At 37.2% G+C, this 17528-nt stretch overlaps 1 pseudogene; it reads left to right on the forward strand.

Moving 5' to 3' along the window:
- The first annotated feature begins 1117 nt into the window (after window positions 1–1117).
- On the forward strand, window positions 1118–1236 carry LOC120597724 (uncharacterized; annotated as a pseudogene).
- Window positions 1237–17528: the final 16292 nt, after the last annotated feature.

Here is a 17528-nt window from a genome sequence, read left to right on the forward strand (position 1 = left end):
ATGTTTTAATTTACTAGCTTATTTAATAAAGCTCCATGGTAGTTACACAGGAGGCACACCAAAATGCATAAAATTTTCCCATTTCCTTGCATAAATAACAACTCTAGATTTTATCATTCTTTCACATTATCACCACTTTAATAAGTGTAAAAATTTTTTAATTTGCATTTTTCTGCTCACTCCGGAAATTGAGTATCTTTTCATATGTTCACTAGCTAGTTAGTTACAAAATCCCATGCATTAATATGGCTTATTCACATTTCTTAATGCCCCTCAATAATGTTCTAAATTTTCTCTAAAAGGTCTTAAGTATCCTTTGTTAGATTAATTCTTATTCACATATTTCTTTTGTTTCTGCTATGAATGTTATTTCTTTTCTATTAGATTTTACAAATAATTATTGCTGGTATATAAGTTGTATATTGCATCGTTGAGAGTAGCTTTTATGTCTAGACACCTTGCTGAGTTCTAATAATTTTTAGATTCTCTTGGATTCTGTATATAGAAATCATATCTGCAAAAATTAAAAATTATGAGTCTTTTTTTCCAATTCTTAACCCTTTTTTTAATCTTAATTATTTTTCTTATCTTATTATTCTGCCCAAAATATCCAGCACAATGTTTATACCAGCAATAATCCCAGGCATTCTTCTTGGTATCTGACTTTACTAGGAATATCTCTGGCTTCACTATTAAATATGATGCTTGCTTTCACTTGGCAATTCCCTTTTATTAGGTTAAGGAAATTCCTTTCTAGTACTAGTTTGCTAACAAAACTATCACAAATAAGGATTGAATAAATTTTAATTAATGCTTTTTTGTATTTAACAGCATGAAATTATTTTATGATTTTCAAAACTGTTTGCTCTATCTATGGATATGCCCTGTTTTTATTCCTAATGTCATTGGGCTTATATGTGGAATCTAAAAATAAAATAAATGATCAAACAAAACCATAGATACAAAGAACAGACTGATGATTGCCAAATGAGAAGGGGATTGGGGAAATGGGTAAAAAAGATGAGAAGGATTAAGAAGTACAAATTGCCGATTATAAAAATAGTCATGGGTATATGAAGTACAGCATAGGGAATATAGTTAATAATGTTATAGTAATGTCTATGGCCATGCTACCCTGAACAAGCCCAATCCTGTCTGATCTCGGAAGCTAAGCAGGGTTAGGCCTAGTTAGTACTTGGATGGGAGAATACCTAGGACGACCAGGTGCTGTAGATGTAAAAAATAAGGGATTGTAAACAGACAAGGTCCTTGCAATCTGTGAGGTCAACCAAGGGTTGCCTCGCCTAAAAAATAAATACATACATACATACATACATACATACATACATACATACATACATACATACATACTATTGTAGTAATTATGTATGGTACCAGATGAGTACTAGACTTATTGGGGTAAACATCTTGTAAGGTATATAAATGTCTAATCGCCATTGTTGAAAATCCTGTTTGAAAGGCTGTTCCATTTGTTGTGACTACCGTCTGTCATGACAGTGGGTTTCCTCAAATGTATTTTATGTGAGCTCACTGCTTATCTTTTGTTTGAGTTCCTTATACACTCTCAGCTGCAATAATCCTATTACAGCAAAGATTTCGTTGGTCAGTTTTTATAACAGTTTCTGCACTCAGTTTCTTCCCTACATGAGGGCTTTATACCTAAACTCGACTGACCCTGAGGGTTCTACCATTACTGGATACTCAATTTCCAACCATGGTCTGGTGCAAACAGGTTGCTACCTGGAATACCCTGACCAATTCTTAACCCTTTTTCTTATCTTAATTATTTTTTCTTATCTTATTGTTCTACAGGTAGATTTCACAGGTAGTGCTTTTGTGAGCCTAAGATATAGAGGAAGACTAGTCCTAAGTTCTTATAATGCATGAGATCTGTGGCCTTCATTTCTGCTCCTGATCAGGTGTTAAAAACCACCAGTTTGCCAGTGAGATATGTGGATGATGAAACTTCTCATTTGCTATCAGAATTATGGGTTCCTTCTTGAAGAAGCTCTTGGAGGTTTTTCTTTATAGATTTCAAGCTTAGCTCTTCATCTATAAAAAATATTGTGCCCAACTTTCTCAAGTGATTAGAAGAGAAGGTTAAATATCCATCTTGCCAGAAAATCCTCTTCCTCTACCTTGACTCTTTATTTTCTAATATTCAAATATTTTCTGATTTTGTTTTCTTGTTATTCAGCATCCCCATAGGACACAAATAATTTTTGGAAAGTGGAATCCCGTGTTGAAGCAGTGATGTAGTAATAGTTTGGTATAACAACAGATCTTTCAAACAAAGGGAGAAAGGAGAAAGAAAATTGAGAAGAATAGGAGGAAGAAAAGGCAGAGAAGGAAAAGAGGGAGTGAAAAAAGCAGCAGGATCAGAAATGAAAGAAGACACAGAGGCAGAAAAGTTTTCATGGACTGAGAAACTAGTAATACCCCCAAAATATTGCTAGCCTCTTACTAAAAGAAATTAAAAGATAGGTTATATTAGATCTTGCAGTTCTACTCAACTACAAGAGTATTACTGAGAGAATATACAAAATTTGAAATTTATAACCAACAGGCAATCTATAAATGGATATCCATCTGTCTACCACACTGCATTGCAACTGACAGTATGAAAATGGATGTGACCTATTGCTGCCCTCCTTCCCAAAGCCCCTTCCTAATATAATAGCTATGGAATCTAAATTCTGAGAAACACAGATCTCATTCTTGTTTTGTTTTCTTTTAGCACTGTCTCGATCAAGTATTGGTAAGTACTTTTACTTTTCTTCAACTGTACTGACATTTAGCCCCATTTAATCACAGGGACATATTCCTAAACTGCCCAGACTTCTCCCTCTGAGGTACAGTCAAAGCTTGAGCTTCACATTCCTCTAATTTCTTTTCCTGCATAGCACAGACACCTGAATAGTCAACCAAAAGTATAGGAAACGAATGAAATTTTCTAATGGCTTACCATGACATGTCGGCAGAAAACATTTCCAAATTTGTAGGGCTCATAAAACAGAGTAAAGAAGGAAGAGAGCAATGAGTTAATATGAAAGATGAGATGATAATGGATATAAAATAATATGAGAGACAAATGGTGTTATATGTCTTGAGATTTTCAAAGCTTCATTTCACATTTCACATGAAGCTTTGAAATTCTCAAGGGTAATGACAATTATCCATAAGTGGGGGGTAATGACAGCCTACCCTGGAGATGTCCCCAGGTCTGACTGGTAGCAATGGAGGAGATGTCTAATTCCTACCTCTCTGAGCTGCAACTGACACTCAGGATTTGGTGCTCCCAGGGCTTCCCTGTGCTGATACTCTCCCTAAAATAAAAATAAATAAATAAAATAAAATTTAAAAAGTTTTGTTTTTAAGACAGACAACCACATAAACTTTTAAATTTGTGTTTATTTTTAGGAGAACAAAGGGTGAGTTCCTTTTCTATTCCCAATTCCTATTCTCTTTGGTGTGTCACAGGGCTGGGATCCCTAACTGCTTAGGTTAATAAGTTCTTTGTCCTCTTCCTTCCCCATCATTGAATGTTTGTCTGAAATTAATAAGAATTTTGGAAAATGAAAAGCCCACTTATTAAGAATAGAGGATTAAACTGTTTTAGCTGGCCAATGATGGTTTCAGTAAAATAATATCTTCTTTAACTTAGAGATAGGAGAGAAGAAGAAAGAGCATTGTGAAGAGGGCGTGGAATGGGAGTATAGGAGGAGGGGAAAGTTGTAATGAAAGAAAACAATGTTTATTAAATCCATAGTTAAAGGAATTACAGATGAGAAAATTGAAGTTCAAGGGCAATAGTTAACTTGCCCTAGGACACATAGCTAGTAAAATATTAAACCAAGCTTCTAAACACGGTCTTTCAACTCCAGATTCTGAACTTGTCGAACTATCCCAACAACACCATTAAATATATTTAATTTTTCAATTCAAAGTATCTTTATGAAGTAAAAGGTTTCAAGGAATTTGAGAAATTATGCATGTGGAAAAAATATTAGTTCGATTTTTAAAATGTAATTTGAAAATCAAAAAATGTAAATTAACCTGTTTCAATATTATTTTATTAGTCCAATACTATGATATAACCCCATCTTACAAATAAATCTCTTTTATTATATGTATATATTAAAAGGTGACCTTAGAAAACTATCAAGCTCAATATTTTGTTACTTTTATAATCAAAACAGATTTTATTTAGTTTTGCTTTGTTTTCATCTAATTAAGTCATTGAAAAGATAATTTACTACAGGAACAAAATTAAATAATAAACTCAGATATTTCATTTCTACTGCTGTTGTTCATGAGTTTGAGATTAAAAAAAAAATAGCCATTGTTCAGAAGGCTTCAAAAGACAGTATTTTAAAGAATAGTCAGGCTTGTTAAAACAAGATGGTAAAGAGAGCATTTGAAAAAGTTAAGGATATAGGGGAATTTGCTGATATGAATTCCAGACAGCATGGTGTCTTGGGATTTTAGAGAGTATATAGGGATGGAAAAAAATCAGAGTAGAAGTTACACCTATCATTATGATAATAAGCACCTTAAGATGAGAATTATCCTCTAAAGGTGAATAAAATAAATGGACATAAGACACGTGTTGGGATTAATCTCAGAAGAAAGGGAGTAATTAGTTCTTATACAAAGTATTCAGCTGAAAGAGGCATGGAACCACCAGGGAGCGATTTAGCCCTAGGTTCAGAATGATGTGTAGTCCTGCTGGATGGATGAGGCCCTCTTGTGAGGTCAACCTCATAGGCAACTCACTGGACTATAGTAACTTGGGAAAGAAGCTCTCAAACCAGGAACTCGAAGGGCTTGTTCCTATTATTTCTCTGAGAATCTCAAACCAGCCTAAGGCAGAAGAGGTTATGGCCCATCCTTCCTATAGGTATATGTAGATGAAGACTGCAATTCAAAACAACAATATAATAATTAATATATACTGAGTATATGTGCCAAGCTCTGTCCTAGGCAATTTACATCTTCATAACAATCCTATGAAGTAGATATTATAAATACTATATTTAAAATGAATAAACTTAGACATAAAAAAGTTAAGAAACTTGTGCAGGGTCACATAGCTAGTATGTAGAAAAACTAACATTCAAATCCCAGCATTGTAGCATCTGATCGCCCACAGTACCTAATGAAAACTAATTAGGATCCCCTATGTAAAAGAGCTGTGAGAATTATGTTTTTTTAAACCAATTAATCCAGACTCTTATGGATTTTTAGTCTTGTTCCTCAATGTCAATTTCAGGAATCATATTTAAATCTCTTCTCTATTTCTCAATTTAGGAAAGAGGGGAGTAAGTATGTAAAAAGAAAGGAGTACATAGGGCAAATAAAGAAAGTTTAACTAATGCTAAGTCTTCCAAGTTCCCTTAAGAATTTCAACCTTTACAAAGACGAAAAATAAAAGTAAATAGTTGCTCTGCTCATCACCAGTCTTATACATCTTTCTGGGCCTTGACCACAGCATCAAAGCATAGGATCCTTAAATGATCATTGACCAAACCATACCACAGGTGGCACAAAGGATTTGGAGCTCCATGGGGTGGGGAGTGTAAGGGCTTCATTCTGACGCTTCTCTTCAAAAGATTAACTCGGTGGACTTTTAAGCAATTGCCCTCATGAATGTATCTGTGTGTCCATTTAGCACAGCTCACAAGGGGACTGAGCATGTTCCTGGCTGTTTTTCCACCATGAACCCTTGGTGTCCTCCCTGTCTGCTCTTTTTCAGACAGGACTTAAGTTTAGAATGTCAGCCTTTTTGCTTTCCAGTTATCCTAGATTTTATCAGTTAGGACTGAAAGGCCCATGAATATAGGACTTCTGTTTGTGAATTTAGACTCAGTGAATCATTAAAAGTTGAGCTGAAAAGAGCATTGTTAAACCTTGTCACTTTAAAGATTAGTTTAATAAGATCTCAAAAGATGATGGGAATAATCAAACTTCACACAGCAATTTAACATGCAACACAAGGCAAATAAGACAAATGTTCAGCCTTTCTCCACTGAATACAGTGGGTTGCATTCTATAGTAGTTTGTATATTATTATTACTCATAATTATTATGATTAAAAGTTCCACAAGTCTTCCCTATAATTTACATAATTGTACAAGAGGAACACTCCAGAGATTAAGAAAAAGGACAAAAAAAATGGGAGAATCAATTGTAGGAAAAAAAGTAAATTACTATTTAAAAGAATATTCCAGAAAGAACAGAAAGGGGTAAAAATTTCATAGGTTATATAAAAAAGTGCATTTAACTTAGAATCAGAAAAATTGGAGGCTAAAGCCTACAGTCGTGTCCCACCTTAGCCATGGGGCATACATGCTGAAACCCCCAGCGGAAACAGCAGATAATACCAAACCCTATGTATACTGTTTTTTTGTTTGTTTGTTTTGTTGTTGTTTTAGTGTACATACCTACAATAAAGTTTATAGCTTCTCTTTGGCATATCTGAATTGCCACATCACTTCTCTTGCATTTGGGGGCCATTCTTAAGTAAAATACGGGTTATTTGAATACAAGTATTGTGATACCTCAACAGTCAATCTGATAACCCAACCAGCTACTAAGTGAAACAGGCGTGGAGTTTACACCACATGGATGCACTAGACAAAGGGATGATCCACATCTTGGGTGGGACAGGGAAGGACAGAGCAAGATTTAATCATGTTACTCAGAATGACACACAATTTAAACTTATGAATTGTTTACTTCTCAAATTTCCTATTTAAATAGAAATACTTTGCACTGCGGTTGACCACAGATACCTAAAACCATGGAAAGCAAAACCATGAATAAAGGGAGGACTACTGTATAATTTTTAGCATACATAAGCGTAAGCATGGAGCATCCCCTCTCTCAGCCTCAGTTTTCTTTCACAAAATTAGAACCTTTCTAACATTTCCTTTCTTTGGCTCTTGAAGCTATCACATTATGGAGAGGAGACCCTCCGAACTGAAAGGACAAAGGAAAGAAAAAGGGGGTGGGGGTGGAAAATAAGGTAAAGGAAAGGTGATGAATTAAATCAGAATATTGGAACCTAAATACTTTGCTGAAAACTTCCACTCCTGAATAGTGTCCAAGAGGGAAGAAGATTTGAGTCCAGCAGGTGTAGTAACCTATGTGCCTACCAGGGAATGGAGAGCTTAATGTATCCTGAGAGCACATTTTTGGAAAGACTCTGGGAAATGGGTGGATTATTTAAACCATTAACTCTGGACTGATTTAAATATTTGTTATTGTTCTTTAGCTTTACTGCAAGGATCTGTAAGTTTTTCATCCCATTTCAAAATCTGGTATTGTAGGGCTCCTACAGTTTTATCTGTTCCCTGCTATGTCAGAGTGACAGGCTTCAAGGCTTATGATTCTCTACCTTCTTTGTTAGTTATCTTATCTGTATCATGCTCACATGTCTCACCTTTCTCCCTCATACAATGAAACACCCCTTTTGATTTCAAGCAAATTCCTCTACTCAAGCCTTTGACCTCATCTCCCTACCCAACCTTATCTCTTCAACGGTCATAGTTTCTCCCTTCTACATCTTTACATTTTCTTCTTCCATTAACTCCTTCTTCTTGAAATACAGGGCAGGTTTGATTTTCTTCCAGCCCAAATAGATCCTCCCTTGATTCTGTGTCTCTAACTATATCCCACCAACAAAGAAGGAAATTATGCTATTCATTTTTGCTGTGGGAGAAAAGTTATTGTTCACTCCTATTATTGGAAGTATACATTCTTTCTCTATGAATTGAGAATAGTATAATAAGACTACTAAAAACAACCCTTAAAATGTTTGTTTGTTAATTAAAGTATTTCTAGTATTTTGAGGGACTGTTGCCTAGCAGTTACACATGCAGGCTCTTGAGCCAGGCTGCCTCAAATTGCAATCAAGCTCCTATTTACTGATCCTTTGAACGTAGATAAGTTATTTAATCTCTCATAAAGTTTCGAATCAGTTACATAACTAATTTCGACAACAATTGAAAAACTAAGGAACAGAACAGAGAAGTGAGGAAAACTAATGGAAATTAATGGAGAAGGTAAAAATTCAAGGCGATAAAGCTTAAATCGCTCTCCTGGAACCAATTTCCATTTATTATCAAAGCAAAATGAACACAATTTATAAATGAAGAGACGGTTGAGCAATGAGGGGTAGAAAAGTGAAGAAATCAAGAAAAATGACCCAAAAATAGAACAGAAAAATTCAGAAACAGATAATCTCAGTTGGACAGCTTTTTTCTTCTGAGCTATGTGCTTTAGGTAAAATTTTTCATGTTGAATACTACATTTTGGTCATATTTTTGACTAGTAAAATTGTTTCTTGTTCAAAGATGGAATTCAATATATCACTATTTCATGATTTTCTCTAAAAAGTATAACGACTTCTAGGTGCTTCACGACTTGTGCATGTTTGTGAATCATGGACTTTAATTAAATGTGATCCAACCAAATACCTATGCTTAAAATAAAAATACAGGATTCATTTGGCCCATCCCAACTCAGGTCATAGCCCCTGTGATGTCAATCACATTGCCACGTTGTTGAAGTATTGCTCACCTCGATCCCTTTTTCTCTCAAAGTAGAGTTCCCAAACTCTACTTTGGGCTAGCGACCCACTAGCCCAGTGCCACCTGTAGAAGTGTTCTGGCCAACTAGTATAGCGTTATTTTATTTATTTTTATTTTTTTATTTTTAATATTTTTGGCATTCAATATTGTTTTTTATTAGTTTCAGGAGTACAGCATAGTGGTTAGATATTTATATATTTTATGAAGTGATCCCCCCAATTTAGTCTAGTACCCACCTGGCACTATACATAGTTATTACAATATTATTGACTATATCTTCTATGTTGTACTTTACATTCCCATGACTTTTTTGTAACCACCAATTGTACTTCTTTCTCCCTTCACCTTTTTCACCCAGCTCCCGAACTGCCCCATCTCTCTGGCAACCATTGGTTTATTCTCTGTATCTATAAGTCTGTTTCTGTTTTGTTTGCTCATTTATATTGTCCTTTAGATTCTACATAGAATTGAAATCATATGGTATTTGTCTTTCTTTGTCTGACTTATTTCACTTAGAATAACACCCTCTATATCCATCAATAGGCGATTGGATAAAGAAGATATGGTACATATATAAAATGGAATATTACACAGCCATAAAAAAATGAAATCTTACCATTTGCGTTATTTTATTTATTTTACTTTATTTTATTTTATTTTATTTTATTTTATTTTATTACTTCACGTATACAGTACATTGATTACACATTTATATTGTTTATGAAACGATCCGCCTAGTTACTCTTTCTCTCCTCTGGCTCTCCACCTAGCCATTACATTAATGCTAACTGCATTCCCTATGCTGTGCTCCCTATCCCTGTGACCATCTATCAACTACTAATTTACTTCTTTAACTCTTTATCCCATTAAACCAGCTCCCCAACTTCCCTCCACTCTGGCTGTCACCAGATTGTCCTCTATATTTGTGAGTCTGGTTTTGATTAGTTTCTCCTTTTTGTTCTTTAGATTCTGCATATGTGAAATCATATGGTATTTCTCTGTCTGTTTTATTTCACCTAGCATAATAACCTCTAGATCCATCCATGTCATTGCAAATGGTAGGATTTCATTTTTTGAATGGCTGAGTAATACTCCATTGTATATATGAATCATAATTCTTTTATCCAATCATCTGTTGATGGGCATTTAGGGGGCTTCCATCTTGGCTATTGTAAATAGTGCTGCCATGAACACAGGGAGCATACATCTTTACAAATTATTGCTTTGGTTTTCTTTTGATAAATACCCAGAAGTGCAAATGCTAGGTCAAAAAGTATAACCATTTTTAATTTTTTGAGAAAACTCCAGACTATTTTCCAGATACCAATCTGCACTCTCACCAACAGTGTATAAGAGTTCCCTTTTCTCCATGTCCTCGCCAACACTTGTTCTTTGATTTATTGATGATAGACATTCTGACGGGTATGAGGAGATAGCTCATTGTGGTTTTAATTTGCATTTCTCTAATGGTTAGTGACCTTGAGCATCTTTTCATATGTCTATTGGCCATCTGTATTTCCTCTTTGGAGAAATATCTGTTCAGGCTTCTGCCCATTTTCTAACTGAATTTTTTGTCATTCAGTTGTATGAATTCTTTAAATATTTTGGATATGAATCTCTTATCAGATGTATCATAAGTGAATATCTTTTCCCATTCAGTAGATTGTCTTCTTGTTTTGTTAATGGTTTTCTTAGCTGTACAAAAACTTTTTAGTTTGATGTAGTCTCATTTGTTTATATTTTCTTCTGTTTCCCTTGCCTGAAGAGATATATCTGAAAAGAAATTACTGTTAGTAATATCAGAGAGTTTATTGCCTGTTTTCTTCTAGAAGATGTATGGTTTTGGGTCTTACATTTAAGTCTTTAATCTATTTTGAGTTTATTCTTGTATATGATGTAAGAAGATGGTCCAGTTTCTTTCTTTCTTTTTTTTTTCATGTATCTGTCCGTCATTCAGCATCATTTATTGAAGAGACTACCTTTACTCCATTGTATATTCTTCCCTCCTTTGGCATATACTAGGTGAGCATAGAGGTATGGATTTATTTCTGGGCTCTCTAATCTGTTCCATTGATGAATGTATCTGTTTCTATGCCAGTACCATGCTGTTTTGATTACTATAACCTTGTAGTATAGTTTGATATTGGGTAGTGTGATATCTCCAACATTGTTCTTCTTTCTCAAAATTGCCATGGCTATTTGGGGTCTTTTATGGTTTCATATACATTTTAAGATTCTTTGTTCTAGCTCTCTGAAAAATACCATTGGTTATTTAATAGGGATTGCATTGAATCTATAAATTGCATTGGGTAGGATGGCCATTTTAATGATGTTGAATCTGCCCATCCACAAGCACAGTATATGCTCCCATTTATTTGTATCTTCTTCCATTTCTTTTTTCAGTGAACAATTTTCTATGAACAGATCTTTTACCTCCTTAGTTAATTTGATTCCTAGGTATTTTATTGTTTTTCATGCAATCATAAATGGAATTTTCTTAATTTCTTTTTCTGAAAGTTCATCATTAGTGTACAAAAATGCCGCTGACTTCTGAATATTAATTTTGTATCCTGCTACTTTACTGATTTCATTGATCAATTCTAACAGTTTGTTGTTTTTTTTTTTTTTGTGGAATCATTAGGTCTTCTCTATATAGTATCATGTCATCTGCAAATAATGAGTTTTATTTCTCTTTGTTGTCTTATTACAGTGGCCAGGAATATAGTGTTGAAGAGGAGTGTTGGAAGTGGGCATCCTTGTCTTGTTCCTGATCTTAAGGAAAACAGTTTTAATCTTTCCCCATTGAGTATGATGTTAGCTGTAGGTTTGTCATATATGGCCTATATTATGTTGAGGTATGTTCTCTCTATTCCCACTTTGCTGAGAGTTTTTATCATAAATGATGCTGGATTTTGCCAAATGCTTTTTCTGCATCTACTGATATGATCGTGTGGTTTTTATCTTTCAATCTGTTAATGTGGTGTATCACATTGATTTGCAGATATTGTACCAATCTTATTGGTACAATAATTTGTTGAGGATTTTTGCATTAATGTTCATAAGAGATATTGGCCTATAGTTTCTTTTTTTGTAATGTCTGTGTCTGGTTTGGGGATCAAGGCAATGGTGGTCTTATAAAAGGAGTTAGAGAGCCTTCCCTCTTCTTGAATTTTTTGGAAGAGTTTGAAAAGAATAGGTGTTAGTTCTTCTTTGAATGAACCTATAAAGCTATCTGGTCCAGGACTTTGTTTTTTGAGAAGTTTTTGATTACTAATTCGATTTCATTGGTGGTAATCGGTCGGTTCAAATTTTCTGTTTCCTCTTGACTCAGTCTGAGGAGATTGTATGTTTCTAGGAATGTGTCCATTTCTTCTAGATTGTCTAGTTTATTGATATGTAATTGTTCATAGTATTTTCTTATGATCCATTGTATTTTTGTGGAGTCTGTAGTTATTTCTCCTCTTTCATTTCTGGTATTATTTATTTGAGTCCTCTCTCTTTTTTCCTTGATGAGTCTGGTTAAGGGTCTGTCAATTTTGTTTATTCTTTCAAAGAACCAGCTCTTGGTTTCATTAATCTTTTCTATTGTTTTTCTAAACTCTATTTCATTTATTTCCACTCTAATCTTTATTATTCCCTTCCTTCTATTCACTTTGGGATTTGTTTGCTGTTCTTTTTCTAGTTCTTTTAATTGGAAAGTTAGATTGTTTATTTGAGCTTTTTCTTGTTTCTTAAGGTAGGCCTGTATTGCTATGAATTTTCCTCTTAGGACTGCTTTCACTCTGACCCATAGATTTTGAGTTATTGTGTTTTCATTTTCATTTGTCTCTAGGTATCTTTTGATTTCTTCCTTGACCTCATTGTTAACCCATTCATTGTTTAGTAGCATATTATTTAGCCTCCATGTGTTTATGTATTTTCCAGTGTCTTTTTGTTGTTGTTGTTTTGGTTGATTTCTAGTTTCATACCATTGTGATCAGAGAAGATGATTGATATGATTACAATCTTCTTAAATTTATTGAGATGTGTTTTGTGTCCTAACATGTTATCTAACCTGGAAAATGTTCCATGTGCACTTGACAAGGATGTATGTTTTGCTGTTTTGACATGAAATGCTTTGAAAATATCTGTTAAATCCATCTGATCTAGTGTGTCTTTTAAGCTCATTGTTTCCTTGTTGATTTTTTGCCTGGAAGATCTGTCCATTGCTGTCAATATGGTGTTAAATTCTCCTACTAAGAGTGTATTACTATTGATCTCTCTTTTTATGTCCACCAATAATTGCTTTATGTATGTTGGTGCTCTTATGTTGGGTGTGTATACATTTACTAGGATTATGTCTTCTTGGTGTATCCATCCCTTTATCATTATGTAATGACCTTCTTTGGCTCTTACAGCCTTTGTTTCAAAGTCTATTTTATCTGATATAAGTATCGCTACCCCCACCTTTTTTCTTTTTCATTTCCATTTGTGGGAAATATCTTTTTCCATCCCTTTACTTTCAGCCTGTGAGTGTCATTTGATCTGAAGTAGGTTCCTTGTAGACATCATGTGCATGGGTCTTTTTTCTCATCCATTCAGCTACCCTATGTCTTTTGATTGGAGCATTTAATCCATTTTCATTTAAAGTGATTACCGATAGGTACATAGTTACTGCCGTTTTATTATTCGTATTCGTTCTTTTTTTTTTCTTTTTTACCCCTCTCTTTTTACAGAAGTCTCTTTTACATTTCTTGTGATACTGCCTTATTGGTGATGAATTCCTTAAGCTTTCCTCTGTCTGGGAAGCTCTTTGTTTCACCTTCCATTTTAATCAAATGCCTTGTTGGATAGCGTATTCATGGTTGTAGTTTTTTGTTTTTTAATATTTTAAATATTTCTTGCCAGTCCCTTCTGGCCTGCAGAGTTTCCATTAAGCAACAAATGAACAGGACAAACAAACAGAGAGATTCATGGTCACGGACAATAGACTAGTGGTTACCAGAGGGTAGCGGGGAGAGGGGAGGAGGGAGGTAGATAGGGTAAAGGGGGTCAAAAATGTGATGACAGAAAGAAATCTAACTATGGGAGGTGAACACACAGTGTAAATATATATGCCTTACTGTTAAAGTGTACAGGTAAAATTTATTAGATTTCATTAATCAATGTCACCATAAAAATAAATTAATTAATTAATTTTTTTTAGAAATTAAAAAAAGAAAAAAAGAAAAGAAAAATCAATAGATATTCTATGGGGGTATCCTTGTAAGTAACTAGCTGCCTTTCTCTTGCTGCTTTTAAGATTCTCTCTTTGTCTTTGAGCTTTGTCCTTTTAATTATGATGTGCCTTGGTGTGGGTCTGTTTGAATTCCTCTTGTTTGGGACGCTTTGTGCTTTCTCAACTTGTATGTCTAATTCCTTTGCTAGGTTAGGGGAGTTTTCTGTCATTATCTCTTCAAATAGATTCTCAATTGCTTGCTCTCCCTCCTCTCCTCTGTCTACTCCTATGATCTGGATATTGTTGCGATTCATGTTGTCCCAGAGGTCTCTTAAATGATCCTCATTTTTTTAAATTCTTTTTCCTTTTTGTTGTTCTGATTTGGTGTATTCTGCTACCTTATCTTCCAGTTCACTGATTCGATCTTTTGTTGGATCTACTGTTGAATCCTTCTAGTGTATTCTTCATTTCCGTTATTATATTCCTCATTTCTGTCTGCTTATTTTCTGAGTTTTCTTTTGTTGTTTCATTTGTGGCATGTTTCTTTGTTTTCTCATTTTATTAGCCTCTCTCTGTTCTTTCTATGTGTTAGGAATATTTATTTCCTCTCTCAGCTGTGGCTAGATGACTTTATGTGGAAGAGGTCCTGTGTGGCCCAGTGGTGCATTCTCCCTAATCCCTTATGCCAGGGGCTCTGGAAGTGATCTTTGTGTGGGTTGTATGTGATCTTCTGTTGTCACTAAGCCTTTTTTGTTGTTAGTACATCAGTGGATAGGATTAATGATCAAGCTGACTAATTGTGGGAATTAGCTGCACCCACAGAGTAAGAGTTGCTCTGTGGGGTGTGACCCTACTGAGTGGGATTTGCCTTAGCAGGCTTGTGTACTTGTTGAGACCACCCTTTATGTGTACTACTTATGGGAATAGTCTGGAGTTGCTCTATTGTGGTCTAGTGCCAGCCTTCAGGTGAGTCGGAGCCCCCTGGGAGGGGCTCCTCAGTAGGCCAAGGTCAACTGCTGTCGTTGATTGCTCAGGGTTACCTGTGGGAGCTACAAAGCAAACCTATGCTGAATCTATAGGAAGTGGAAGAGGCAACGCTGTAGGTAGCAGTCCAGTTATCCCCCATCCCTGACCCAAGGCAGTTTAGCGGGGGAACCAGTTTTCCTCAAGGCCTGATACTGCCTGTCAGTTGCCTGTAAGTCTCTGAAACTGGAAGAACCTCTGGGTGATGTGCGTGTTGGATGGTGCAGGGACCCTGGGAGTCTCCTGGATCTATTGAGTAAATTTCCCCCTGCCACTGCAGAGTCTGTTTACATGCCAGCACTGTCTCCGTGTCTCCCTCTACAAGTTTCTAATCATAGCAAGGTCAGCTGCTGCCCACCTCAGACCTGCAAATACTTAAGCTCTGTTTAAGAATTACTGAAGCTCATGGCTATGAGTTTGTGGCCTGTCACTGAATGCTCCTCCCAGAATAACGGGCTTTGCATGGGTCCCAAGAACTGAATGCTATTTTTGCTGTTGTATTCATGACCCAAAGAAATCACAGGATGGCACTGGGTTGCCTGGGAGCAGGCTTGCCACAGGTAATTTGTGGGTTAGGTGGGGCATTGTCTCAGTGAGGCACAGGGTTGTCAGGCCTACACGGCACCAGATTTACTTCCAGCTCTGGAACTGCGGGTTCCCACCAAAGTCAGATATCTCTGCTTGACCTATTGTCATCTGTAATACATCCACAAAACTCCTGAGATCTGCCCAAGCGATACTGCATCTCGTCACTTTATTCCCTGAATTCTGCTCACTTCACTGGCTGAGATCTGTTGACTATACAGTATGTGCCATCCCATGGCAGGGGCGGCTGCCTGTCAACATGCCACGGGCACTTTGTATATCAGATGGGGCAGGATTTCAGGGAGTCAAGGGCCGTCAGGCCAATAGCCTCGGTTTTCTGCAATTTCTTTGTCTACACGTTCCCACAGTAGTTAAGATCACAGGGAGACAAGCTGCTCTCTGGGGTGGTTTCACAGACCCCTGCAATCCCCTCAAAAGATATTGCAGCTCATACAGGCAGCAGTGGTCTGCCCACAACTGTTTTCCCCGAAATGCACTCACTGTGCTAGTCAAAGTCTGTAGCCTGTGCCCAATGCACAATCCCAGAGAAAAGCAGTGTGGGGGAGGCTGCCTATCAATGAGCTGCAGGCACTTTGTGGCTTGCGTGAAGCAGGATCTCATGGAGACAAGGACCATTAGGCCAATACAGGCTCAGTTTTGCTGCAACTTCTGTGCCCAGGAGTTCCCACTGTAGTCACAAATCACAGTGAGACCAGCTGCCGTCTGGGGCAGTCCCCGAAACTCTGTGATCCCCCAACACAATATTGCAGCTCTTGCAGGCAGCAGAGGTCCACCTGCAACTGATTTGCCTGTAGGGTTCACCCTGCTAGCCATAGTTTGTTGCCTGTGTGGATTGAGAGACTAGGAGTGGGAGGAGGGCAGTTGACTGTCAATGGGCCACCTGGGGCTATTTGTGCGTTGGGTGGGGCAGGGTCTCATGGAAACGATGGCCATCAGGGGCTCAGGGAAATCAATACAACCTCAGTCTTGCTGCAACTTTGGTAACCATTAGCGTGTTCCGCAAAAGTCCCAGATCACGGCAAGACCAGCTGCTGTCTGAGACTGGCCCACAGATCCCTGAGATCTGCCCAAGTTCATGCTGGCAGCAGTGATCTGCCTGAAACTGTCTCGATATGCACACTCACAGCGCTGTCTGCCAGCTGCAAATGTTTAGCCCTGAATAGGTGCAAGGCTTGGCAGCCATCCATAAACAAAACTCCGGGGCAATCTGGAGGTTAGACGGGGTGGGCTGATCTCCTCAGGCCAGCGCTTTCTAATGGTTCTGTGGGAGGAGTCTGCACAGTCAAGCTGAAGTCGTCTATAGATTGCCATGTAGGAGGCCCCAACTGAGGCAAAATGGTGGCTGCCCTTCCAGCCCTCGTTTTGGCACCAGGTAATTTAGACTTCCCCAGTATGAATCTTGCACGAGCCTCTGACCCACCACCGGCGCCCCAGGTGAGTGTCCGCAGGCAAGAGGTCCTTGCGAGGGCCCTTCAAAGGGGCATCAAAGGTTTCAGTCTCCTTCCCTCTCACGCAGACAGCCAGAATCCCTTCTAATTTCTGCAGAGTTATTGGAAACTCCTCTTCCTGGGCTGGGACCCTGGACCAGGGAGCCCCCGAATGAGACCAGGACCCCCTTCTCCTTCAGGGGAGCCTCTGCAGTTCACTCTCCCTCCCGGTTATCCTCCACCACCCGCGGGTGCAGGTCCAGCCCGATTCACAATATTGCCCCTCCTATAGACTTTACTGTGGCGCCTTCTTTATATTATCAGACGTACGTGTTATGATCAGCTAGACTTCAGGTGATTCTCCACGTTGACTCTTTTATAATTTGGTTGTAATTTCAGTCTTTACCTAGGAGGAGGCAAACCCTGCTTTTACCTAGTCTGCCATTTTCCCAGCTCTTACCCCATTTTCATTATTTAAAATTTTGAATTTGAATGCTTCTAGATAAGGAGTGTCCTTTTAAAATGGCCAATTTTCCTATCCCCTATAACTGACAAATTCACAATTCATGAGCTCTGCTGGGCCCCTGATGGCAATTTGAGTTTGTGACCCCCCACAAAGACAACCAGTATTTCTGTCCAGTATGGAAAACATGGTACTCT

Source organism: Pteropus medius, unplaced genomic scaffold (assembly GCF_902729225.1).
Source record: "Pteropus medius unplaced genomic scaffold, Ma_sr-lr_union100, whole genome shotgun sequence".
Classification (NCBI taxonomy): Eukaryota; Metazoa; Chordata; class Mammalia; order Chiroptera; family Pteropodidae; genus Pteropus; species Pteropus medius.